Below are 24,797 nucleotides of genomic sequence, written 5' to 3'. Positions count from 1 at the left end.
GCAAGGGGAGAGCCGCGGAGGTGGGGACCGCCTCCTGATGGGGACGTACACGCAGCTCTCCAAGTCGGATTCCGGGGCTCTCTGTCCTGCCCGAAGGCCCAGCTGGCCTGCGGGTCCTTAGAGTGGCAAAAACCTCCGAAAACTGAGACTGAGGGTCCGGTGGGTGTCTGCACTTTTGTGCTGGGCACCCCAGGGAGGCCCGGGGGCTGGCTGGACAACGTGGTCTGCTGGGCTGGGGGGTTGGAGGAGCAACTGATGCCCTTTGCACTTTGGGTAGCAAGAGTCTGAGGTGTCTCTGAGCCCTGTGCCCTGTGGGGGGGGGGCGGGGGGGAGGAGGAGGAGGAGGAGGAGGAGGAGGTGGGAAGGGCCGGGGCCTGCAGTCCTGTTCCCGGGGTGGCACGGCAAGTGGCTTCTTCCACAGGCTGCTTGGCCTGGGCTCCCTGCACCTGGGCCTTTGGAGGACCGGCCCTGTGCTTGCCAACACTTCCTGCAGGGACCCAGAGCTGGGAGGTGGCATCTCTCAGCCCTGGGTCGGGCAGAGCCCCAGCGGGCCATGCCCACAATCTCTCTCAGCACCGGTCCCCCAGAAGGCTCCTTTGGGACCAGGATTCTCTTGCGGTGACTCTTTAAGGTCTGGCCCCTGGATGGAGGGGCACCAGGAGTAGAGGAGCAGGAAGGGGAAGGGGGTGGCCATGCGAGGGGACACTTTGAGGCCAAGTCCCAGCTTCAGCCTGATCCTCCTGGGAACCCCGCTCTGAGACAAGGAGCCGGGCTTCCCATTCCCACAGCAGCCAGTCGTGGGCTGAGGACACCTGGGGCGTTGGGAACTCCCTGGCTTCTCCTTGGTTTAACATCTGGAGCTGCTTGTGAATCGCGCCGCCACACACACCCGAGCGCAGGTGTCTTCCGCACAGACTGCGGGCCTCGCTCTTCTGAATGCCGCTAGCTCGCCACCCACCCACGGGTGAACCCGGTCAGGGTGCTTTCTCTAAGGGGCAGACTCTTTTCCGGGCGGGCTACCGGTGTCTCTGTTTGCTCGTTTCTTTCTTCCATTTCGGGAAAGTCTTCCTTGCTGGGTGTGGAAATCTCCTATGCCTTCCCTCGCCTATTCTGTCAGCTTTAAAATTCTCTTTCAGTTGCCACCCTCACAGATGGATTAGGAAACTCTTTCCGGTGCACTCATTAGTGAAATGACCTCCAGGAAGCTGGAATCCAATATCTAATGGCCGATTTTTAGCGAGTCCACACGCCAGGGTGGTCGGGGTCCAATGCAGCCCCGGCCAGGCCCAGGCCCCTTGGACTGGGCCACAGGAGGACACGGAGGAGGGTCCCGGCCCCCACGAAGCGGTGCCGGCAGTTCTCCACGGGCTTGGGCGTTTTCCAGAGGTAGGAGATGGAGGGGACTGATTTCTTCAGCGCCCCCCAAACCAGGCCACCCCACCCCACCCATGGGACACATCCCCAGAGAGAGACGCCCCATACACTGGCTGTGCCCCAGCCCTGGCCCGGGGGAATAGGCGGCAGCCCACCCACAGGGCGAGGGGGGGGGCGCAGCTGAAAGGGGTTGTGGGGGAGGGCGGCCCCTGGCTGGGGTCAAAGGGCGAGCGTCCCGCGCGTGCGCAGTCAGCGGCAGGCAGCGACGCGCTGGGGGTGGGCAGCGGGTAGGTGAAGGAGGCCGGGCGAGGAGACGAGGGGGGCTGGGAGGGCTCCACCTTGGCGAGTCCAGCCGTGGAGGCGCATCTTGTGTGAGTGTGAGTGAGTGTGAGTGTGTGTGTGTGTGTATAGAGAGACAGCCCCCCGCCCCGCCCCGCCCCGCCCCGCCCCGCCCCGCCCATCACCCCCGTCCCTGGGAGCCCGCGGGACCCGGCCGGCGAACTCAACCGGCCCGGCCCGGCGCGGGGCCTGGGGCGGGAGGCGGCGGCGGGGAAGCCCAGAGAGGCTCGGCTTCTTGAGCGGGGCAGGGGCGCCCTCCGCCGCCGCCGTCTAGGGCCACACCACCCTGAACGCCCCCGATCTCGTCTGGTCTCGGAAGCTAAGCGGGGTCGGGCCTGGTTAGTACTTGGATGGGAGACCGCCTGGGAGTACCGGGTGCCACAGGCTGCTGCTTTTTTTTTTTTTTTTTTTTTTTTTGCCTCTTGTTCTGTCCCCTTTCTGGGAGCGCGGCGGCGGCCCGGGGTGGGGGTCACCCCCACCCTCAGCGCCCGCCCGCGGTGCCTGGCGCCCCAGCCCGCACCGTGGGGCCTCCTCTTGTCCCAAGCCGCGACACCGCCGCCACGCGGCAGCATGCGTGGCATCTGGACTGTCAGGTCTCAGACCAAAGGTCTGCTCTGTGGGAACCGACACGCTGGAGGAAACCTTGAGAGTCTGAGAGGGGAGGGAGTTCCAGAAGAAGGCCAGGATGTCATTTTGAGGGAGTATGTGACCAGAACTCGTCCCGTTGCTTTTGGGGTTCTATGGGCTACACGCAGGAATCTTTGGTGGTGGCACCTGATGTTGGGGGATCCGGAGTCACACCCAGACCTGCTCCACAGGCCTCCTTTTACTTTTCTCTTCGGATTCATGATTTTTAAAAAGTGTCTCTTACCTCTATGATTGCATTTTCTTTTCTCTCTCTTTTCAAGCAGATGATGGGAGTACAAGTATTCAGGTGACATGTGTTGCCCGTGCCCCCCTCCCCCCTGTGTTCTTTTTTTTTTTTTTTTTTTTTTTTTTTTGAGACAGAGTCTCGTTTTGCTGCCCAGGCTAGAGTGAGTGCCATGGCGTCAGCCTAGCTCACGGCAACCTCAATCTCCGGGCTCAAGCAATCCTGCTGCCTCAGCCTCCCGAGTAGTTGGGACTACAGGCATGCACCACCACGCCCGGCTGTGTTTTTCTATATATATTAGTTGGCCAATTAATTTCTTTCTATTTTTAGTAGAGACGGGGGTCTCGCTCTTGCTCAGGCTGGTTTCGAACTCCTGACCTGGAGCAATCCGCCCGCCTCGGCCTCCCAGAGAGCTAGGATTACAGGCGTGAGCCACCGCGCCCGGCCCCCCCTGTGTTCTTATTCATATACCTCTCATGTTGTTGCAGCGTATTGTGGGGGTACCAATGTTAAGGTCGGGTGCCTTGCCCTCTCCAAGCCTCCCCCCTCGGGTCAGAGCTTCAAGTGCGCCCATCCCCCAGTCGGTGCGCACCCACCCCATGCCTAATGGATGTGTATGCCCCTCCCCTCCCCCCACCCGCCCGACACCCACCCGATGAAGGTGATTCCTCTCTGTCCACTTAGGCGTCCATCCGTTCGTACCAATTTGCTGGTGAGCGCGCTCACGTGGTGCTCGTGTGTCCATTCTTGGGATACCTGGCTTACTGGAACGGGTTCCAGCTCTGGCCAGGAGAACACGAGAGGCGCCCTCTCACCGCTGCTCCTCACAGCCGAATGGCACTCCGTGGTGTCCACGCGCCACATTTTATTAATGCACTCCTGGATGGATGGGCACTCGGGTCGCTTCCACGTCTTTGCGATTGTGAATTGTGCCCTAACTGTCACCCTAACCCTTACCCAGCCCGTCTCCTCTGCCCCTGCCTGACGCGCTCCTCCCCGGCCAGGCCCGTCACTGTCCTGGGCCCCCGCCTGACCGGCTCCTCCCCGCCCGGCCTGTCACCGTCCTCTGCCCCTGCCTGACATGCTCCTTCCCGCCCGGCCTCTCACCGTCCTCGGCCCCTGCCTGACCGGCTCCTCCGTCGCCTGGGCCTTCCAAGGGCTTGGTGTGGACGCTGCTTCCAGGAAGCCCTCCAGAAACCCGGCAGCAGGGTGGCCGCAGCAGTCTCCAGCAGCCGTCCCTAAGTCGCGTGAGTGGGGACGTGCCCCCGCTGTGCCGCGGGGGCCCAGCCTGGTGTCTTCCCTGAGGCCCTGCGGCTGCCGGCTGGGCTGCCGCTCCCCGCAAGGGGAGAGCCGCGGAGGTGGGGACCGCCTCCTGATGGGGACGTACACGCAGCTCTCCAAGTCGGATTCCGGGGCTCTCTGTCCTGCCCGAAGGCCCAGCCGGCCTGCGGGTCCTTAGAGTGGCAAAAACCTCCGAAAACTGAGACTGAGGGTCCGGTGGGTGTCTGCACTTTTGTGCTGGGCACCCCAGGGAGGCCCGGGGGCTGGCTGGACAACGTGGTCTGCTGGGCTGGGGGGTTGGAGGAGCAACTGATGCCCTTTGCACTTTGGGTAGCAAGAGTCTGAGGTGTCTCTGAGCCCTGTGCCCTGTGGGGGGGGGGCGGGGGGGAGGAGGAGGAGGAGGAGGAGGAGGAGGTGGGAAGGGCCGGGGCCTGCAGTCCTGTTCCCGGGGTGGCACGGCAAGTGGCTTCTTCCACAGGCTGCTTGGCCTGGGCTCCCTGCACCTGGGCCTTTGGAGGACCGGCCCTGTGCTTGCCAACACTTCCTGCAGGGACCCAGAGCTGGGAGGTGGCATCTCTCAGCCCTGGGTCGGGCAGAGCCCCAGCGGGCCATGCCCACAACCTCTCTCAGCACCGGTCCCCCAGAAGGCTCCTTTGGGACCAGGATTCTCTTGCGGTGACTCTTTAAGGTCTGGCCCCTGGATGGAGGGGCACCAGGAGTAGAGGAGCAGGAAGGGGAAGGGGGTGGCCATGCGAGGGGACACTTTGAGGCCAAGTCCCAGCTTCAGCCTGATCCTCCTGGGAACCCCGCTCTGAGACAAGGAGCCGGGCTTCCCATTCCCACAGCAGCCAGTCGTGGGCTGAGGACACCTGGGGCGTTGGGAACTCCCTGGCTTCTCCTTGGTTTAACATCTGGAGCTGCTTGTGAATCGCGCCGCCACACACACCCGAGCGCAGGTGTCTTCCGCACAGACTGCAGGCCTCGCTCTTCTGAATGCCGCTAGCTCGCCACCCACCCACGGGTGAACCCGGTCAGGGTGCTTTCTCTAAGGGGCAGACTCTTTTCCGGGCGGGCTACCGGTGTCTCTGTTTGCTCGTTTCTTTCTTCCATTTCGGGAAAGTCTTCCTTGCTGGGTGTGGAAATCTCCTATGCCTTCCCTCGCCTATTCTGTCAGCTTTAAAATTCTCTTTCAGTTGCCACCCTCACAGATGGATTAGGAAACTCTTTCCGGTGCACTCATTAGTGAAATGACCTCCAGGAAGCTGGAATCCAATATCTAATGGCCGATTTTTAGCGAGTCCACACGCCAGGGTGGTCGGGGTCCAATGCAGCCCCGGCCAGGCCCAGGCCCCTTGGACTGGGCCACAGGAGGACACGGAGGAGGGTCCCGGCCCCCACGAAGCGGTGCCGGCAGTTCTCCACGGGCTTGGGCGTTTTCCAGAGGTAGGAGATGGAGGGGACTGATTTCTTCAGCGCCCCCCAAACCAGGCCACCCCACCCCACCCATGGGACACATCCCCAGAGAGAGACGCCCCATACACTGGCTGTGCCCCAGCCCTGGCCCGGGGGAATAGGCGGCAGCCCACCCACAGGGCGAGGGGGGGGCGCAGCTGAAAGGGGTTGTGGGGGAGGGCGGCCCCTGGCTGGGGTCAAAGGGCGAGCGTCCCGCGCGTGCGCAGTCAGCGGCAGGCAGCGACGCGCTGGGGGTGGGCAGCGGGTAGGTGAAGGAGGCCGGGCGAGGAGACGAGGGGGGCTGGGAGGGCTCCACCTTGGCGAGTCCAGCCGTGGAGGCGCATCTTGTGTGAGTGTGAGTGAGTGTGAGTGTGTGTGTGTGTGTATAGAGAGACAGCCCCCCGCCCCGCCCCGCCCCGCCCATCACCCCCGTCCCTGGGAGCCCGCGGGACCTGGCCGGCGAACTCAACCGGCCCGGCCCGGCGCGGGGCCTGGGGCGGGAGGCGGCGGCGGGGAAGCCCAGAGAGGCTCGGCTTCTTGAGCGGGGCAGGGGCGCCCTCCGCCGCCGCCGTCTAGGGCCACACCACCCTGAACGCCCCCGATCTCGTCTGGTCTCGGAAGCTAAGCGGGGTCGGGCCTGGTTAGTACTTGGATGGGAGACCGCCTGGGAATACCGGGTGCCACAGGCTGCTGCTTTTTTTTTTTTTTTTTTTTTTTGCCTCTTGTTCTGTCCCCTTTCTGGGAGCGCGGCGGCGGCCCGGGGTGGGGGTCACCCCCACCCTCAGCGCCCGCCCGCGGTGCCTGGCGCCCCAGCCCGCACCGTGGGGCCTCCTCTTGTCCCAAGCCGCGACACCGCCGCCACGCGGCAGCATGCGTGGCATCTGGACTGTCAGGTCTCAGACCAAAGGTCTGCTCTGTGGGAACCGACACGCTGGAGGAAACCTTGAGAGTCTGAGAGGGGAGGGAGTTCCAGAAGAAGGCCAGGATGTCATTTTGAGGGAGTATGTGACCAGAACTCGTCCCGTTGCTTTTGGGGTTCTATGGGCTACACGCAGGAATCTTTGGTGGTGGCACCTGATGTTGGGGGATCCGGAGTCACACCCAGACCTGCTCCACAGGCCTCCTTTTACTTTTCTCTTCGGATTCATGATTTTTAAAAAGTGTCTCTTACCTCTATGATTGCATTTTCTTTTCTCTCTCTTTTCAAGCAGATGATGGGAGTACAAGTATTCAGGTGACATGTGTTGCCCGTGCCCCCCTCCCCCCTGTGTTCTTTTTTTTTTTTTTTTTTTTTTTTTGAGACAGAGTCTCGTTTTGCTGCCCAGGCTAGAGTGAGTGCCATGGCGTCAGCCTAGCTCACGGCAACCTCAATCTCCGGGCTCAAGCAATCCTGCTGCCTCAGCCTCCCGAGTAGTTGGGACTACAGGCATGCACCACCACGCCCGGCTGTGTTTTTCTATATATATTAGTTGGCCAATTAATTTCTTTCTATTTTTAGTAGAGACGGGGGTCTCGCTCTTGCTCAGGCTGGTTTCGAACTCCTGACCTGGAGCAATCCGCCCGCCTCGGCCTCCCAGAGAGCTAGGATTACAGGCGTGAGCCACCGCGCCCGGCCCCCCCTGTGTTCTTATTCATATACCTCTCATGTTGTTGCAGCGTATTGTGGGGGTACCAATGTTAAGGTCGGGTGCCTTGCCCTCTCCAAGCCTCCCCCCTCGGGTCAGAGCTTCAAGTGCGCCCATCCCCCAGTCGGTGCGCACCCACCCCATGCCTAATGGATGTGTATGCCCCTCCCCTCCCCCCACCCGCCCGACACCCACCCGATGAAGGTGATTCCTCTCTGTCCACTTAGGCGTCCATCCGTTCGTACCAATTTGCTGGTGAGCGCGCTCACGTGGTGCTCGTGTGTCCATTCTTGGGATACCTGGCTTACTGGAACGGGTTCCAGCTCTGGCCAGGAGAACACGAGAGGCGCCCTCTCACCGCTGCTCCTCACAGCCGAATGGCACTCCGTGGTGTCCACGCGCCACATTTTATTAATGCACTCCTGGATGGATGGGCACTCGGGTCGCTTCCACGTCTTTGCGATTGTGAATTGTGCCCTAACTGTCACCCTAACCCTTACCCAGCCCGTCTCCTCTGCCCCTGCCTGACGCGCTCCTCCCCGGCCAGGCCCGTCACTGTCCTGGGCCCCCGCCTGACCGGCTCCTCCCCGCCCGGCCTGTCACCGTCCTCTGCCCCTGCCTGACATGCTCCTTCCCGCCCGGCCTCTCACCGTCCTCGGCCCCTGCCTGACCGGCTCCTCCGTCGCCTGGGCCTTCCAAGGGCTTGGTGTGGACGCTGCTTCCAGGAAGCCCTCCAGAAACCCGGCAGCAGGGTGGCCGCAGCAGTCTCCAGCAGCCGTCCCTAAGTCGCGTGAGTGCGGGGGACGTGCCCCCGCTGTGCCGCGGGGGGGTGTCTTCCCTGAGGCCCTGCGGCTGCCGGCTGGGCTGCCGCTCCCCGCAAGGGGAGAGCCACGGAGGTGGGGACCGCCTCCTGATGGGGACGTACACGCAGCTCTCCAAGTCGGATTCCGGGGCTCTCTGTCCTGCCCGAAGGCCCAGCCGGCCTGCGGGTCCTTAGAGTGGCAAAAACCTCCGAAAACTGAGACTGAGGGTCCGGTGGGTGTCTGCACTTTTGTGCTGGGCACCCCAGGGAGGCCCGGGGGCTGGCTTGACAACGTGGTCTGCTGGGCGGGGGGGTTGGAGGAGCAACTGATGCCCTTTGCACTTTGGGTAGCAAGAGTCTGAGGTGTCTCTGAGCCCTGTGCCCTGTGGGGGGGGGCGGGGGGGAGGAGGAGGAGGAGGAGGAGGAGGTGGGAAGGGCCGGGGCCTGCAGTCCTGTTCCCGGGGTGGCACGGCAAGTGGCTTCTTCCACAGGCTGCTTGGCCTGGGCTCCCTGCACCTGGGCCTTTGGAGGACCGGCCCTGTGCTTGCCAACACTTCCTGCAGGGACCCAGAGCTGGGAGGTGGCATCTCTCAGCCCTGGGTCGGGCAGAGCCCCAGCGGGCCATGCCCACAACCTCTCTCAGCACCGGTCCCCCAGAAGGCTCCTTTGGGACCAGGATTCTCTTGCGGTGACTCTTTAAGGTCTGGCCCCTGGATGGAGGGGCACCAGGAGTAGAGGAGCAGGAAGGGGAAGGGGGTGGCCATGCGAGGGGACACTTTGAGGCCAAGTCCCAGCTTCAGCCTGATCCTCCTGGGAACCCCGCTCTGAGACAAGGAGCCGGGCTTCCCATTCCCACAGCAGCCAGTCGTGGGCTGAGGACACCTGGGGCGTTGGGAACTCCCTGGCTTCTCCTTGGTTTAACATCTGGAGCTGCTTGTGAATCGCGCCGCCACACACACCCGAGCGCAGGTGTCTTCCGCACAGACTGCGGGCCTCGCTCTTCTGAATGCCGCTAGCTCGCCACCCACCCACGGGTGAACCCGGTCAGGGTGCTTTCTCTAAGGGGCAGACTCTTTTCCGGGCGGGCTACCGGTGTCTCTGTTTGCTCGTTTCTTTCTTCCATTTCGGGAAAGTCTTCCTTGCTGGGTGTGGAAATCTCCTATGCCTTCCCTCGCCTATTCTGTCAGCTTTAAAATTCTCTTTCAGTTGCCACCCTCACAGATGGATTAGGAAACTCTTTCCGGTGCACTCATTAGTGAAATGACCTCCAGGAAGCTGGAATCCAATATCTAATGGCCGATTTTTAGCGAGTCCACACGCCAGGGTGGTCGGGGTCCAATGCAGCCCCGGCCAGGCCCAGGCCCCTTGGACTGGGCCACAGGAGGACACGGAGGAGGGTCCCGGCCCCCACGAAGCGGTGCCGGCAGTTCTCCACGGGCTTGGGCGTTTTCCAGAGGTAGGAGATGGAGGGGACTGATTTCTTCAGCGCCCCCCAAACCAGGCCACCCCACCCCACCCATGGGACACATCCCCAGAGAGAGACGCCCCATACACTGGCTGTGCCCCAGCCCTGGCCCGGGGGAATAGGCGGCAGCCCACCCACAGGGCGAGGGGGGGGGCGCAGCTGAAAGGGGTTGTGGGGGAGGGCGGCCCCTGGCTGGGGTCAAAGGGCGAGCGTCCCGCGCGTGCGCAGTCAGCGGCAGGCAGCGACGCGCTGGGGGTGGGCAGCGGGTAGGTGAAGGAGGCCGGGCGAGGAGACGAGGGGGGCTGGGAGGGCTCCACCTTGGCGAGTCCAGCCGTGGAGGCGCATCTTGTGTGAGTGTGAGTGAGTGTGAGTGTGTGTGTGTGTGTGTATAGAGAGACAGCCCCCCGCCCCGCCCCGCCCCGCCCCGCCCCGCCCCGCCCCGCCCATCACCCCCGTCCCTGGGAGCCCGCGGGACCCGGCCGGCGAACTCAACCGGCCCGGCCCGGCGCGGGGCCTGGGGCGGGAGGCGGCGGCGGGGAAGCCCAGAGAGGCTCGGCTTCTTGAGCGGGGCAGGGGCGCCCTCCGCCGCCGCCGTCTAGGGCCACACCACCCTGAACGCCCCCGATCTCGTCTGGTCTCGGAAGCTAAGCGGGGTCGGGCCTGGTTAGTACTTGGATGGGAGACCGCCTGGGAATACCGGGTGCCACAGGCTGCTGCTTTTTTTTTTTTTTTTTTTTTTTTTTGCCTCTTGTTCTGTCCCCTTTCTGGGAGCGCGGCGGCGGCCCGGGGTGGGGGTCACCCCCACCCTCAGCGCCCGCCCGCGGTGCCTGGCGCCCCAGCCCGCACCGTGGGGCCTCCTCTTGTCCCAAGCCGCGACACCGCCGCCACGCGGCAGCATGCGTGGCATCTGGACTGTCAGGTCTCAGACCAAAGGTCTGCTCTGTGGGAACCGACACGCTGGAGGAAACCTTGAGAGTCTGAGAGGGGAGGGAGTTCCAGAAGAAGGCCAGGATGTCATTTTGAGGGAGTATGTGACCAGAACTCGTCCCGTTGCTTTTGGGGTTCTATGGGCTACACGCAGGAATCTTTGGTGGTGGCACCTGATGTTGGGGGATCCGGAGTCACACCCAGACCTGCTCCACAGGCCTCCTTTTACTTTTCTCTTCGGATTCATGATTTTTAAAAAGTGTCTCTTACCTCTATGATTGCATTTTCTTTTCTCTCTCTTTTCAAGCAGATGATGGGAGTACAAGTATTCAGGTGACATGTGTTGCCCGTGCCCCCCTCCCCCCTGTGTTCTTTTTTTTTTTTTTTTTTTTTTTTTTGAGACAGAGTCTCGTTTTGCTGCCCAGGCTAGAGTGAGTGCCATGGCGTCAGCCTAGCTCACGGCAACCTCAATCTCCGGGCTCAAGCAATCCTGCTGCCTCAGCCTCCCGAGTAGTTGGGACTACAGGCATGCACCACCACGCCCGGCTGTGTTTTTCTATATATATTAGTTGGCCAATTAATTTCTTTCTATTTTTAGTAGAGACGGGGGTCTCGCTCTTGCTCAGGCTGGTTTCGAACTCCTGACCTGGAGCAATCCGCCCGCCTCGGCCTCCCAGAGAGCTAGGATTACAGGCGTGAGCCACCGCGCCCGGCCCCCCCTGTGTTCTTATTCATATACCTCTCATGTTGTTGCAGCGTATTGTGGGGGTACCAATGTTAAGGTCGGGTGCCTTGCCCTCTCCAAGCCTCCCCCCTCGGGTCAGAGCTTCAAGTGCGCCCATCCCCCAGTCGGTGCGCACCCACCCCATGCCTAATGGATGTGTATGCCCCTCCCCTCCCCCCACCCGCCCGACACCCACCCGATGAAGGTGATTCCTCTCTGTCCACTTAGGCGTCCATCCGTTCGTACCAATTTGCTGGTGAGCGCGCTCACGTGGTGCTCGTGTGTCCATTCTTGGGATACCTGGCTTACTGGAACGGGTTCCAGCTCTGGCCAGGAGAACACGAGAGGCGCCCTCTCACCGCTGCTCCTCACAGCCGAATGGCACTCCGTGGTGTCCACGCGCCACATTTTATTAATGCACTCCTGGATGGATGGGCACTCGGGTCGCTTCCACGTCTTTGCGATTGTGAATTGTGCCCTAACTGTCACCCTAACCCTTACCCAGCCCGTCTCCTCTGCCCCTGCCTGACGCGCTCCTCCCCGGCCAGGCCCTCACTGTCCTGGGCCCCCGCCTGACCGGCTCCTCCCCGCCCGGCCTGTCACCGTCCTCTGCCCCTGCCTGACATGCTCCTTCCCGCCCGGCCTCTCACCGTCCTCGGCCCCTGCCTGACCGGCTCCTCCGTCGCCTGGGCCTTCCAAGGGCTTGGTGTGGACGCTGCTTCCAGGAAGCCCTCCAGAAACCCGGCAGCAGGGTGGCCGCAGCAGTCTCCAGCAGCCGTCCCTAAGTCGCGTGAGTGCGGGGGACGTGCCCCCGCTGTGCCGCGGGGGCCCAGCCTGGTGTCTTCCCTGAGGCCCTGCGGCTGCCGGCTGGGCTGCCGCTCCCCGCAAGGGGAGAGCCACGGAGGTGGGGACCGCCTCCTGATGGGGACGTACACGCAGCTCTCCAAGTCGGATTCCGGGGCTCTCTGTCCTGCCCGAAGGCCCAGCCGGCCTGCGGGTCCTTAGAGTGGCAAAAACCTCCGAAAACTGAGACTGAGGGTCCGGTGGGTGTCTGCACTTTTGTGCTGGGCACCCCAGGGAGGCCCGGGGGCTGGCTTGACAACGTGGTCTGCTGGGCGGGGGGGTTGGAGGAGCAACTGATGCCCTTTGCACTTTGGGTAGCAAGAGTCTGAGGTGTCTCTGAGCCCTGTGCCCTGTGGGGGGGGGCGGGGGGGAGGAGGAGGAGGAGGAGGAGGAGGTGGGAAGGGCCGGGGCCTGCAGTCCTGTTCCCGGGGTGGCACGGCAAGTGGCTTCTTCCACAGGCTGCTTGGCCTGGGCTCCCTGCACCTGGGCCTTTGGAGGACCGGCCCTGTGCTTGCCAACACTTCCTGCAGGGACCCAGAGCTGGGAGGTGGCATCTCTCAGCCCTGGGTCGGGCAGAGCCCCAGCGGGCCATGCCCACAACCTCTCTCAGCACCGGTCCCCCAGAAGGCTCCTTTGGGACCAGGATTCTCTTGCGGTGACTCTTTAAGGTCTGGCCCCTGGATGGAGGGGCACCAGGAGTAGAGGAGCAGGAAGGGGAAGGGGGTGGCCATGCGAGGGGACACTTTGAGGCCAAGTCCCAGCTTCAGCCTGATCCTCCTGGGAACCCCGCTCTGAGACAAGGAGCCGGGCTTCCCATTCCCACAGCAGCCAGTCGTGGGCTGAGGACACCTGGGGCGTTGGGAACTCCCTGGCTTCTCCTTGGTTTAACATCTGGAGCTGCTTGTGAATCGCGCCGCCACACACACCCGAGCGCAGGTGTCTTCCGCACAGACTGCGGGCCTCGCTCTTCTGAATGCCGCTAGCTCGCCACCCACCCACGGGTGAACCCGGTCAGGGTGCTTTCTCTAAGGGGCAGACTCTTTTCCGGGCGGGCTACCGGTGTCTCTGTTTGCTCGTTTCTTTCTTCCATTTCGGGAAAGTCTTCCTTGCTGGGTGTGGAAATCTCCTATGCCTTCCCTCGCCTATTCTGTCAGCTTTAAAATTCTCTTTCAGTTGCCACCCTCACAGATGGATTAGGAAACTCTTTCCGGTGCACTCATTAGTGAAATGACCTCCAGGAAGCTGGAATCCAATATCTAATGGCCGATTTTTAGCGAGTCCACACGCCAGGGTGGTCGGGGTCCAATGCAGCCCCGGCCAGGCCCAGGCCCCTTGGACTGGGCCACAGGAGGACACGGAGGAGGGTCCCGGCCCCCACGAAGCGGTGCCGGCAGTTCTCCACGGGCTTGGGCGTTTTCCAGAGGTAGGAGATGGAGGGGACTGATTTCTTCAGCGCCCCCCAAACCAGGCCACCCCACCCCACCCATGGGACACATCCCCAGAGAGAGACGCCCCATACACTGGCTGTGCCCCAGCCCTGGCCCGGGGGAATAGGCGGCAGCCCACCCACAGGGCGAGGGGGGGGGCGCAGCTGAAAGGGGTTGTGGGGGAGGGCGGCCCCTGGCTGGGGTCAAAGGGCGAGCGTCCCGCGCGTGCGCAGTCAGCGGCAGGCAGCGACGCGCTGGGGGTGGGCAGCGGGTAGGTGAAGGAGGCCGGGCGAGGAGACGAGGGGGGCTGGGAGGGCTCCACCTTGGCGAGTCCAGCCGTGGAGGCGCATCTTGTGTGAGTGTGAGTGAGTGTGAGTGTGTGTGTGTGTGTATAGAGAGACAGCCCCCCGCCCCGCCCCGCCCCGCCCATCACCCCCGTCCCTGGGAGCCCGCGGGACCCGGCCGGCGAACTCAACCGGCCCGGCCCGGCGCGGGGCCTGGGGCGGGAGGCGGCGGCGGGGAAGCCCAGAGAGGCTCGGCTTCTTGAGCGGGGCAGGGGCGCCCTCCGCCGCCGCCGTCTAGGGCCACACCACCCTGAACGCCCCCGATCTCGTCTGGTCTCGGAAGCTAAGCGGGGTCGGGCCTGGTTAGTACTTGGATGGGAGACCGCCTGGGAATACCGGGTGCCACAGGCTGCTGCTTTTTTTTTTTTTTTTTTTTTTTTGCCTCTTGTTCTGTCCCCTTTCTGGGAGCGCGGCGGCGGCCCGGGGTGGGGGTCACCCCCACCCTCAGCGCCCGCCCGCGGTGCCTGGCGCCCCAGCCCGCACCGTGGGGCCTCCTCTTGTCCCAAGCCGCGACACCGCCGCCACGCGGCAGCATGCGTGGCATCTGGACTGTCAGGTCTCAGACCAAAGGTCTGCTCTGTGGGAACCGACACGCTGGAGGAAACCTTGAGAGTCTGAGAGGGGAGGGAGTTCCAGAAGAAGGCCAGGATGTCATTTTGAGGGAGTATGTGACCAGAACTCGTCCCGTTGCTTTTGGGGTTCTATGGGCTACACGCAGGAATCTTTGGTGGTGGCACCTGATGTTGGGGGATCCGGAGTCACACCCAGACCTGCTCCACAGGCCTCCTTTTACTTTTCTCTTCGGATTCATGATTTTTAAAAAGTGTCTCTTACCTCTATGATTGCATTTTCTTTTCTCTCTCTTTTCAAGCAGATGATGGGAGTACAAGTATTCAGGTGACATGTGTTGCCCGTGCCCCCCTCCCCCCTGTGTTCTTTTTTTTTTTTTTTTTTTTTTTTTTGAGACAGAGTCTCGTTTTGCTGCCCAGGCTAGAGTGAGTGCCATGGCGTCAGCCTAGCTCACGGCAACCTCAATCTCCGGGCTCAAGCAATCCTGCTGCCTCAGCCTCCCGAGTAGTTGGGACTACAGGCATGCACCACCACGCCCGGCTGTGTTTTTCTATATATATTAGTTGGCCAATTAATTTCTTTCTATTTTTAGTAGAGACGGGGGTCTCGCTCTTGCTCAGGCTGGTTTCGAACTCCTGACCTGGAGCAATCCGCCCGCCTCGGCCTCCCAGAGAGCTAGGATTACAGGCGTGAGCCACCGCGCCCGGCCCCCCCTGTGTTCTTATTCATATACCTCTCATGTTGTTGCAGCGTATTGTGGGGGTACCAATGTTAAGGTCGGGTGCCTTGCCCTCTCCAAGCCTCCCCCCTCGGGTCAGAGCTTCAAGTGCGCCCATCCCCCAGTCGGTGCGCACCCACCCCATGCCTAATGGATGTGTATGCCCCTCCCCTCCCCCCACCCGCCCGACACCCACCCGATGAAGGTGATTCCTCTCTGTCCACTTAGGCGTCCATCCGTTCGTACCAATTTGCTGGTGAGCGCGCTCACGTGGTGCTCGTGTGTCCATTCTTGGGATACCTGGCTTACTGGAACGGGTTCCAGCTCTGGCCAGGAGAACACGAGAGGCGCCCTCTCACCGCTGCTCCTCACAGCCGAATGGCACTCCGTGGTGTCCACGCGCCACATTTTATTAATGCACTCCTGGATGGATGGGCACTCGGGTCGCTTCCACGTCTTTGCGATTGTGAATTGTGCCCTAACTGTCACCCTAACCCTTACCCAGCCCGTCTCCTCTGCCCCTGCCTGACGCGCTCCTCCCCGGCCAGGCCCGTCACTGTCCTGGGCCCCCGCCTGACCGGCTCCTCCCCGCCCGGCCTGTCACCGTCCTCTGCCCCTGCCTGACATGCTCCTTCCCGCCCGGCCTCTCACCGTCCTCGGCCCCTGCCTGACCGGCTCCTCCGTCGCCTGGGCCTTCCAAGGGCTTGGTGTGGACGCTGCTTCCAGGAAGCCCTCCAGAAACCCGGCAGCAGGGTGGCCGCAGCAGTCTCCAGCAGCCGTCCCTAAGTCGCGTGAGTGCGGGGGACGTGCCCCCGCTGTGCCGCGGGGGCCCAGCCTGGTGTCTTCCCTGAGGCCCTGCGGCTGCCGGCTGGGCTGCCGCTCCCCGCAAGGGGAGAGCCGCGGAGGTGGGGACCGCCTCCTGATGGGGACGTACACGCAGCTCTCCAAGTCGGATTCCGGGGCTCTCTGTCCTGCCCGAAGGCCCAGCCGGCCTGCGGGTCCTTAGAGTGGCAAAAACCTCCGAAAACTGAGACTGAGGGTCCGGTGGGTGTCTGCACTTTTGTGCTGGGCACCCCAGGGAGGCCCGGGGGCTGGCTGGACAACGTGGTCTGCTGGGCGGGGGGGTTGGAGGAGCAACTGATGCCCTTTGCACTTTGGGTAGCAAGAGTCTGAGGTGTCTCTGAGCCCTGTGCCCTGTGGGGGGGGGCGGGGGGGAGGAGGAGGAGGAGGAGGAGGAGGAGGTGGGAAGGGCCGGGGCCTGCAGTCCTGTTCCCGGGGTGGCACGGCAAGTGGCTTCTTCCACAGGCTGCTTGGCCTGGGCTCCCTGCACCTGGGCCTTTGGAGGACCGGCCCTGTGCTTGCCAACACTTCCTGCAGGGACCCAGAGCTGGGAGGTGGCATCTCTCAGCCCTGGGTCGGGCAGAGCCCCAGCGGGCCATGCCCACAACCTCTCTCAGCACCGGTCCCCCAGAAGGCTCCTTTGGGACCAGGATTCTCTTGCGGTGACTCTTTAAGGTCTGGCCCCTGGATGGAGGGGCACCAGGAGTAGAGGAGCAGGAAGGGGAAGGGGGTGGCCATGCGAGGGGACACTTTGAGGCCAAGTCCCAGCTTCAGCCTGATCCTCCTGGGAACCCCGCTCTGAGACAAGGAGCCGGGCTTCCCATTCCCACAGCAGCCAGTCGTGGGCTGAGGACACCTGGGGCGTTGGGAACTCCCTGGCTTCTCCTTGGTTTAACATCTGGAGCTGCTTGTGAATCGCGCCGCCACACACACCCGAGCGCAGGTGTCTTCCGCACAGACTGTGGGCCTCGCTCTTCTGAATGCCGCTAGCTCGCCACCCACCCACGGGTGAACCCGGTCAGGGTGCTTTCTCTAAGGGGCAGACTCTTTTCCGGGCGGGCTACCGGTGTCTCTGTTTGCTCGTTTCTTTCTTCCATTTCGGGAAAGTCTTCCTTGCTGGGTGTGGAAATCTCCTATGCCTTCCCTCGCCTATTCTGTCAGCTTTAAAATTCTCTTTCAGTTGCCACCCTCACAGATGGATTAGGAAACTCTTTCCGGTGCACTCATTAGTGAAATGACCTCCAGGAAGCTGGAATCCAATATCTAATGGCCGATTTTTAGCGAGTCCACACGCCAGGGTGGTCGGGGTCCAATGCAGCCCCGGCCAGGCCCAGGCCCCTTGGACTGGGCCACAGGAGGACACGGAGGAGGGTCCCGGCCCCCACGAAGCGGTGCCGGCAGTTCTCCACGGGCTTGGGCGTTTTCCAGAGGTAGGAGATGGAGGGGACTGATTTCTTCAGCGCCCCCCAAACCAGGCCACCCCACCCCACCCATGGGACACATCCCCAGAGAGAGACGCCCCATACACTGGCTGTGCCCCAGCCCTGGCCCGGGGGAATAGGCGGCAGCCCACCCACAGGGCGAGGGGGGGGGCGCAGCTGAAAGGGGTTGTGGGGGAGGGCGGCCCCTGGCTGGGGTCAAAGGGCGAGCGTCCCGCGCGTGCGCAGTCAGCGGCAGGCAGCGACGCGCTGGGGGTGGGCAGCGGGTAGGTGAAGGAGGCCGGGCGAGGAGACGAGGGGGGCTGGGAGGGCTCCACCTTGGCGAGTCCAGCCGTGGAGGCGCATCTTGTGTGAGTGTGAGTGAGTGTGAGTGTGTGTGTGTGTGTATAGAGAGACAGCCCCCCGCCCCGCCCCGCCCCGCCCATCACCCCCGTCCCTGGGAGCCCGCGGGACCCGGCCGGCGAACTCAACCGGCCCGGCCCGGCGCGGGGCCTGGGGCGGGAGGCGGCGGCGGGGAAGCCCAGAGAGGCTCGGCTTCTTGAGCGGGGCAGGGGCGCCCTCCGCCGCCGCCGTCTAGGGCCACACCACCCTGAACGCCCCCGATCTCGTCTGGTCTCGGAAGCTAAGCGGGGTCGGGCCTGGTTAGTACTTGGATGGGAGACCGCCTGGGAATACCGGGTGCGATGGGAGACCGCCTGGGAATACCGGGTGCCACAGGCTGCTGCTTTTTTTTTTTTTTTTGCCTCTTGTTCTGTCCCCTTTCTGGGAGCGCGGCGGCGGCCCGGGGTGGGGGTCACCCCCACCCTCAGCGCCCGCCCGCGGTGCCTGGCGCCCCAGCCCGCACCGTGGGGCCTCCTCTTGTCCCAAGCCGCGACACCGCCGCCACGCGGCAGCATGCGTGGCATCTGGACTGTCAGGTCTCAGACCAAAGGTCTGCTCTGTGGGAACCGACACGCTGGAGGAAACCTTGAGAGTCTGAGAGGGGAGGGAGTTCCAGAAGAAGGCCAGGATGTCATTTTGAGGGAGTATGTGACCAGAACTCGTCCCGTTGCTTTTGGGGTTCTATGGGCTACACGCAGGAATCTTTGGTGGTGGCACCTGATGTTGGGGGATCCGGAGTCACACCCAGACCTGCTCCACAGGCCTCCTTTTACTTTTCTCTTCGGATTCATGATTTTTAAAAAGTGTCTCTTACCTCTATGATTGCATTTTCTTTTCTCTCTCTTTTCAAGCAGATGATGGGAGTACAAGTATTCAGGTGACATGTGTTGCCCGTGCCCCCCTCCCCCCTGTGTTCTTTTTTTTTTTTTTTTTTTTTTTTTTTGAGACAGAGTCTCGTTTTGCTGCCCAGGCTAGAGTGAGTGCCATGGCGTCAGCCTAGCTCACGGCAACCTCAATCTCCGGGCTCAAGCAATCCTGCTGCCTCAGCCTCCCGAGTAGTTGGGACTACAGGCATGCACCACCACGCCCGGCTGTGTTTTTCTATATATATTAGTTGGCCAATTAATTTCTTTCTATTTTTAGTAGAGACGGGGGTCTCGCTCTTGCTCAGGCTGGTTTCGAACTCCTGACCTGGAGCAATCCGCCCGCCTCGGCCTCCCAGAGAGCTAGGATTACAGGCGTGAGCCACCGCGCCCGGCCCCCCCTGTGTTCTTATTCATATACCTCTCATGTTGTTGCAGCGTATTGTGGGGGTACCAATGTTAAGGTCGGGTGCCTTGCCCTCTCCAAGCCTCCCCCCTCGGGTCAGAGCTTCAAGTGCGCCCATCCCCCAGTCGGTGCGCACCCACCCCATGCCTAATGGATGTGTATGCCCCTCCCCTCCCCCCACCCGCCCGACACCCACCCGATGAAGGTGATTCCTCTCTGTCCACTTAGGCGTCCATCCGTTCGTACCAATTTGCTGGTGAGCGCGCTCACGTGGTGCTCGTGTGTCCATTCTTGGGATACCTGGCTTACTGGAACGGGTTCCAGCTCTGGCCAGGAGAACACGAGAGGCGCCCTCTCACCGCTGCTCCTCACAGCCGAATGGCACTCCGTGGTGTCCACGCGCCACATTTTATTAATGCACTCCTGGATGGATGGGCACTCGGGTCGCTTCCACGTCTTTGCGATTGTGAATTGTGCCCTAACTGTCACCCTAACCCTTACCCAGCCCGTCTCCTCTGCCCCTGCCTGACGCGCTCCTCCCCGGCCAGGCCCGTCACTGTCCTGGGCCCCCGCCTGACCGGCTCCTCCCCGCCCGGCCTGTCACCGTCCTCTGCCCCTGCCTGACATGCTCCTTCCCGCCCGGCCTCTCACCGTCCTCGGCCCCTGCCTGACCGGCTCCTCCGTCGCCTGGGCCTTCCAAGGGCTTGGTGTGGACGCTGCTTCCAGGAAGCCCTCCAGAAACCCGGCAGCAGGGTGGCCGCAGCAGTCTCCAGCAGCCGTCCCTAAGTCGCGTGAGTGCGGGGGACGTGCCCCCGCTGTGCCGCGGGGGCCCAGCCTGGTGTCTTCCCTGAGGCCCTGCGGCTGCCGGCTGGGCTGCCGCTCCCCGCAAGGGGAGAGCCGCGGAGGTGGGGACCGCCTCCTGATGGGGACGTACACGCAGCTCTCCAAGTCGGATTCCGGGGCTCTCTGTCCTGCCCGAAGGCCCAGCCGGCCTGCGGGTCCTTAGAGTGGCAAAAACCTCCGAAAACTGAGACTGAGGGTCCGGTGGGTGTCTGCACTTTTGTGCTGGGCACCCCAGGGAGGCCCGGGGGCTGGCTGGACAACGTGGTCTGCTGGGCGGGGGGGTTGGAGGAGCAACTGATGCCCTTTGCACTTTGGGTAGCAAGAGTCTGAGGTGTCTCTGAGCCCTGTGCCCTGTGGGGGGGGGCGGGGGGGAGGAGGAGGAGGAGGAGGAGGAGGTGGGAAGGGCCGGGGCCTGCAGTCCTGTTCCCGGGGTGGCACGGCAAGTGGCTTCTTCCACAGGCTGCTTGGCCTGGGCTCCCTGCACCTGGGCCTTTGGAGGACCGGCCCTGTGCTTGCCAACACTTCCTGCAGGGACCCAGAGCTGGGAGGTGGCATCTCTCAGCCCTGGGTCGGGCAGAGCCCCAGCGGGCCATGCCCACAACCTCTCTCAGCACCGGTCCCCCAGAAGGCTCCTTTGGGACCAGGATTCTCTTGCGGTGACTCTTTAAGGTCTGGCCCCTGGATGGAGGGGCACCAGGAGTAGAGGAGCAGGAAGGGGAAGGGGGTGGCCATGCGAGGGGACACTTTGAGGCCAAGTCCCAGCTTCAGCCTGATCCTCCTGGGAACCCCGCTCTGAGACAAGGAGCCGGGCTTCCCATTCCCACAGCAGCCAGTCGTGGGCTGAGGACACCTGGGGCGTTGGGAACTCCCTGGCTTCTCCTTGGTTTAACATCTGGAGCTGCTTGTGAATCGCGCCGCCACACACACCCGAGCGCAGGTGTCTTCCGCACAGACTGCGGGCCTCGCTCTTCTGAATGCCGCTAGCTCGCCACCCACCCACGGGTGAACCCGGTCAGGGTGCTTTCTCTAAGGGGCAGACTCTTTTCCGGGCGGGCTACCGGTGTCTCTGTTTGCTCGTTTCTTTCTTCCATTTCGGGAAAGTCTTCCTTGCTGGGTGTGGAAATCTCCTATGCCTTCCCTCGCCTATTCTGTCAGCTTTAAAATTCTCTTTCAGTTGCCACCCTCACAGATGGATTAGGAAACTCTTTCCGGTGCACTCATTAGTGAAATGACCTCCAGGAAGCTGGAATCCAATATCTAATGGCCGATTTTTAGCGAGTCCACACGCCAGGGTGGTCGGGGTCCAATGCAGCCCCGGCCAGGCCCAGGCCCCTTGGACTGGGCCACAGGAGGACACGGAGGAGGGTCCCGGCCCCCACGAAGCGGTGCCGGCAGTTCTCCACGGGCTTGGGCGTTTTCCAGAGGTAGGAGATGGAGGGGACTGATTTCTTCAGCGCCCCCCAAACCAGGCCACCCCACCCCACCCATGGGACACATCCCCAGAGAGAGACGCCCCATACACTGGCTGTGCCCCAGCCCTGGCCCGGGGGAATAGGCGGCAGCCCACCCACAGGGCGAGGGGGGGGGCGCAGCTGAAAGGGGTTGTGGGGGAGGGCGGCCCCTGGCTGGGGTCAAAGGGCGAGCGTCCCGCGCGTGCGCAGTCAGCGGCAGGCAGCGACGCGCTGGGGGTGGGCAGCGGGTAGGTGAAGGAGGCCGGGCGAGGAGACGAGGGGGGCTGGGAGGGCTCCACCTTGGCGAGTCCAGCCGTGGAGGCGCATCTTGTGTGAGTGTGAGTGAGTGTGAGTGTGTGTGTGTGTGTATAGAGAGACAGCCCCCCGCCCCGCCCCGCCCCGCCCCGCCCCGCCCCGCCCATCACCCCCGTCCCTGGGAGCCCGCGGGACCCGGCCGGCGAACTCAACCGGCCCGGCCCGGCGCGGGGCCTGGGGCGGGAGGCGGCGGCGGGGAAGCCCAGAGAGGCTCGGCTTCTTGAGCGGGGCAGGGGCGCCCTCCGCCGCCGCCGTCTAGGGCCACACCACCCTGAACGCCCTCGATCTCGTCTGGTCTCGGAAGCTAAGCGGGGTCGGGCCTGGTTAGTACTTGGATGGGAGACCGCCTGGGAATACCGGGTGCCACAGGCTGCTGCTTTTTTTTTTTTTTTTTTTTTTTGCCTCTTGTTCTGTCCCCTTTCTGGGAGCGCGGCGGCGGCCCGGGGTGGGGGTCACCCCCACCCTCAGCGCCCGCCCGCGGTGCCTGGCGCCCCAGCCCGCACCGTGGGGCCTCCTCTTGTCCCAAGCCGCGACACCGCCGCCACGCGGCAGCATGCGTGGCATCTGGACTGTCAGGTCTCAGACCAAAGGTCTGCTCTGTGGGAACCGACACGCTGGAGGAAACCTTGAGAGTCTGAGAGGGGAGGGAGTTCCAGAAGAAGGCCAGGATGTCATTTTGAGGGAGTATGTGACCAGAACTCGTCCCGTTGCTTTTGGGGTTCTATGGGCTACACGCAGGAATCTTTGGTGGTGGCACCTGATGTTGGGGGATCCGGAGTCACACCCAGACCTGCTCCACAGGCCTCCTTTTACTTTTCTCTTCGGATTCATGATTTTTAAAAAGTGTCTCTTACCTCTATGATTGCATTTTCTTTTCTCTCTCTTTTCAAGCAGATGATGGGAGTACAAGTATTCAGGTGACATGTGTTGCCCGTGCCCCCCTCCCCCCTGTGTTCTTTTTTTTTTTTTTTTTTTTTTTTTTTGAGACAGAGTCTCGTTTTGCTGCCCAGGCTAGAGTGAGTGCCATGGCGTCAGCCTAGCTCACGGCAACCTCAATCTCCGGGCTCAAGCAATCCTGCTGCCTCAGCCTCCCGAGTAGTTGGGACTACAGGCATGCACCACCACGCCCGGCTGTGTTTTTCTATATATATTAGTTGGCCAATTAATTTCTTTCTATTTTTAGTAGAGACGGGGGTCTCGCTCTTGCTCAGGCTGGTTTCGAACTCCTGACCTGGAGCAATCCGCCCGCCTCGGCCTCCCAGAGAGCTAGGATTACAGGCGTGAGCCACCGCGCCCGGCCCCCCCTGTGTTCTTATTCATATACCTCTCATGTTGTTGCAGCGTATTGTGGGGGTACCAATGTTAAGGTCGGGTGCCTTGCCCTCTCCAAGCCTCCCCCCTCGGGTCAGAGCTTCAAGTGCGCCCATCCCCCAGTCGGTGCGCACCCACCCCATGCCTAATGGATGTGTATGCCCCTCCCCTCCCCCCACCCGCCCGACACCCACCCGATGAAGGTGATTCCTCTCTGTCCACTTAGGCGTCCATCCGTTCGTACCAATTTGCTGGTGAGCGCGCTCACGTGGTGCTCGTGTGTCCATTCTTGGGATACCTGGCTTACTGGAACGGGTTCCAGCTCTGGCCAGGAGAACACGAGAGGCGCCCTCTCACCGCTGCTCCTCACAGCCGAATGGCACTCCGTGGTGTCCACGCGCCACATTTTATTAATGCACTCCTGGATGGATGGGCACTCGGGTCGCTTCCACGTCTTTGCGATTGTGAATTGTGCCCTAACTGTCACCCTAACCCTTACCCAGCCCGTCTCCTCTGCCCCTGCCTGACGCGCTCCTCCCCGGCCAGGCCCGTCACTGTCCTGGGCCCCCGCCTGACCGGCTCCTCCCCGCCCGGCCTGTCACCGTCCTCTGCCCCTGCCTGACATGCTCCTTCCCGCCCGGCCTCTCACCGTCCTCGGCCCCTGCCTGACCGGCTCCTCCGTCGCCTGGGCCTTCCAAGGGCTTGGTGTGGACGCTGCTTCCAGGAAGCCCTCCAGAAACCCGGCAGCAGGGTGGCCGCAGCAGTCTCCAGCAGCCGTCCCTAAGTCGCGTGAGTGCGGGGGACGTGCCCCCGCTGTGCCGCGGGGGCCCAGCCTGGTGTCTTCCCTGAGGCCCTGCGGCTGCCGGCTGGGCTGCCGCTCCCCGCAAGGGGAGAGCCGCGGAGGTGGGGACCGCCTCCTGATGGGGACGTACACGCAGCTCTCCAAGTCGGATTCCGGGGCTCTCTGTCCTGCCCGAAGGCCCAGCCGGCCTGCGGGTCCTTAGAGTGGCAAAAACCTCCGAAAACTGAGACTGAGGGTCCGGTGGGTGTCTGCACTTTTGTGCTGGGCACCCCAGGGAGGCCCGGGGGCTGGCTGGACAACGTGGTCTGCTGGGCTGGGGGGTTGGAGGAGCAACTGATGCCCTTTGCACTTTGGGTAGCAAGAGTCTGAGGTGTCTCTGAGCCCTGTGCCCTGTGGGGGGGGGCGGGGGGGAGGAGGAGGAGGAGGAGGAGGAGGAGGTGGGAAGGGCCGGGGCCTGCAGTCCTGTTCCCGGGGTGGCACGGCAAGTGGCTTCTTCCACAGGCTGCTTGGCCTGGGCTCCCTGCACCTGGGCCTTTGGAGGACCGGCCCTGTGCTTGCCAACACTTCCTGCAGGGACCCAGAGCTGGGAGGTGGCATCTCTCAGCCCTGGGTCGGGCAGAGCCCCAGCGGGCCATGCCCACAACCTCTCTCAGCACCGGTCCCCCAGAAGGCTCCTTTGGGACCAGGATTCTCTTGCGGTGACTCTTTAAGGTCTGGCCCCTGGATGGAGGGGCACCAGGAGTAGAGGAGCAGGAAGGGGAAGGGGGTGGCCATGCGAGGGGACACTTTGAGGCCAAGTCCCAGCTTCAGCCTGATCCTCCTGGGAACCCCGCTCTGAGACAAGGAGCCGGGCTTCCCATTCCCACAGCAGCCAGTCGTGGGCTGAGGACACCTGGGGCGTTGGGAACTCCCTGGCTTCTCCTTGGTTTAACATCTGGAGCTGCTTGTGAATCGCGCCGCCACACACACCCGAGCGCAGGTGTCTTCCGCACAGACTGCGGGCCTCGCTCTTCTGAATGCCGCTAGCTCGCCACCCACCCACGGGTGAACCCGGTCAGGGTGCTTTCTCTAAGGGGCAGACTCTTTTCCGGGCGGGCTACCGGTGTCTCTGTTTGCTCGTTTCTTTCTTCCATTTCGGGAAAGTCTTCCTTGCTGGGTGTGGAAATCTCCTATGCCTTCCCTCGCCTATTCTGTCAGCTTTAAAATTCTCTTTCAGTTGCCACCCTCACAGATGGATTAGGAAACTCTTTCCGGTGCACTCATTAGTGAAATGACCTCCAGGAAGCTGGAATCCAATATCTAATGGCCGATTTTTAGCGAGTCCACACGCCAGGGTGGTCGGGGTCCAATGCAGCCCCGGCCAGGCCCAGGCCCCTTGGACTGG

General features: G+C 62.8%; 3 non-coding genes and 3 pseudogenes across 3 annotated transcripts; all 6 read left to right on the top strand.

The window, feature by feature from the left end:
- Positions 1–1,981: 1,981 nt before the first annotated feature.
- LOC142867783 (uncharacterized) lies at positions 1,982–2,100 on the top strand (annotated as a pseudogene).
- Positions 2,101–5,887: 3,787 nt separating this feature from the next.
- LOC142867831 (5S ribosomal RNA) lies at positions 5,888–6,006 on the top strand. The gene has a single exon (XR_012917163.1). It is a non-coding gene; the product is annotated as a 5S ribosomal RNA (ribosomal RNA).
- A 3,796-nt stretch (positions 6,007–9,802) lies between these two features.
- Positions 9,803–9,921, top strand: LOC142867830 (5S ribosomal RNA). Its single transcript, XR_012917162.1, has one exon. It is a non-coding gene; the product is annotated as a 5S ribosomal RNA (ribosomal RNA).
- A 3,785-nt stretch (positions 9,922–13,706) lies between these two features.
- Positions 13,707–13,825, top strand: LOC142867828 (5S ribosomal RNA). The gene has a single exon (XR_012917160.1). It is a non-coding gene; the product is annotated as a 5S ribosomal RNA (ribosomal RNA).
- A 3,787-nt stretch (positions 13,826–17,612) lies between these two features.
- On the top strand, positions 17,613–17,731 carry LOC142867813 (uncharacterized; annotated as a pseudogene).
- Positions 17,732–21,553: 3,822 nt separating this feature from the next.
- Positions 21,554–21,672, top strand: LOC142867802 (uncharacterized; annotated as a pseudogene).
- Positions 21,673–24,797: the final 3,125 nt, after the last annotated feature.

This window comes from Microcebus murinus, unplaced genomic scaffold (genome assembly GCF_040939455.1).
Source record: "Microcebus murinus isolate Inina unplaced genomic scaffold, M.murinus_Inina_mat1.0 scaf020_hap2_Mmur4.0, whole genome shotgun sequence".
NCBI lineage: Eukaryota > Metazoa > Chordata > Mammalia > Primates > Cheirogaleidae > Microcebus > Microcebus murinus.
This window is presented reverse-complemented; position numbering and strand designations above follow the sequence as displayed.